Source organism: Amphiura filiformis, chromosome 9, assembly GCF_039555335.1.
Source record: "Amphiura filiformis chromosome 9, Afil_fr2py, whole genome shotgun sequence".
NCBI lineage: Eukaryota > Metazoa > Echinodermata > Ophiuroidea > Amphilepidida > Amphiuridae > Amphiura > Amphiura filiformis.
Genome location: NC_092636.1, coordinates 26,187,706 through 26,189,106, shown reverse-complemented (window position 1 = coordinate 26,189,106; position 1,401 = coordinate 26,187,706). Strand labels below are relative to the sequence as shown.

The 1,401-nt window shown below is 38.1% G+C and overlaps 1 non-coding gene across 1 annotated transcript; it reads left to right on the top strand.

Moving 5' to 3' along the window:
• Positions 1-723: 723 nt before the first annotated feature.
• On the top strand, positions 724-843 carry LOC140161491 (U5 spliceosomal RNA). Its single transcript, XR_011860176.1, has one exon. It is a non-coding gene; the product is annotated as a U5 spliceosomal RNA (small nuclear RNA).
• The last annotated feature ends 558 nt before the right edge of the window (positions 844-1,401 follow it).

Sequence of the window (1,401 nt, the reverse complement as noted above, 5' to 3'; positions counted from 1 at the left end):
TACCACAAAAATGCTTTCCAGAGACTTTACGTGCTAAATAGGGTTGCGTTTTGGCCATAAGACGAGTTACGTCCAACTTTGAAATATATATTTGATATCATCTTAACTAGAACAAAATTCTGCATAATATTTCTGAAAATGACAACACATTATAAGGTCCGACTAATTTTTCAGAAAATTAGTGCTATACATCCCCAACACCCCCCCGAAAAAAATTCCTGGTGCCGCCACTGTATTCTGTAGATAGATTTCGTCTCAAAGTAATGCAGAATTCGTTACACTGATTTCTCTGGTAAACAAACCAAAGATAGAACGCCACCAGCCTCCTAACGAGAAAAAAAAAAAAACGTTCTGCATGTCCTAAACTTGCTGAAGTCAGAAAAATTAAGAACACTTTTATAATATCAGTGGAATTTTTTCAACGTCATTGTCATTCAGGGGGAGGGGCACCCATCTAGTGGTGGTGTATGAGGTGAATTAAGTAGATATCTTTTGTTTATTAAAACCTAAATGGTCCCTTAAAGCTTCTTCAAGCTTAAGGTCCAACAAAGAATTATGTTCTTGGCTAAAGAACCTTTTTTGTTCTACAAAGAACCCCATTAAAAACCAATGGGGTTTGGCCGATATTTATCCTAAGTGATGATTGATAACATGATTTGACTCCTAACACCATGGAATTCATATTCTGCATTTAGACTGGGTCTCGAAGTAACGCAGCATTCATTACTCTGGTTTCTCTGCAATACACGCATAAATCTTTCGCCTTTTACTAAAGATTTCCGTGCAGAGGAACAAATAGATGAGTCTATAATTATTTTTCAATGCTCTGCTTCCAGCAGAGCTGGCAAACAAACCAAAGATAGAATGTCACCAACCCTTCAAACGAGTTAAGCAACGTCAGTATATTAGTACTCGAGAATCCTTGGCAACGTCCACTGTCGTTGGCCTGGTCAACTGGCAGGAACTAAATACCTGAGTAGAAGAAGGGCCCAACTCCAATTTTTTACAAAAATGAGTTAGACTCAGCATTTTATTGCCAGCAGACCTGTTCTTCCTTGTGTGTAAAAGATGAGCCAAAATCCACTTTCTAAATAATCTTCCATATACACTTAATCATGGTTTTCATGGAAGAAAGGCCCAACTCCTACACAGCCTAACAATGTATGTTCGTGATAGCCACATACAGTCTGACCCGAGACTACGTTCTGCATGTCCAACTTGTTGAAATCAGGAAAGACTAAGAACACTTCTGTAATTAGTGGAATTTTCTTAACGCCATTTTCATTTGGGTGGCACTTATTTTACAATTGTCACATTAACTACCCCTGATAGCATAGTACACAAACTATGCATGGTGTTTATTGCTATCTACCCCTGATAGCACAGTTTACAGTATGCATG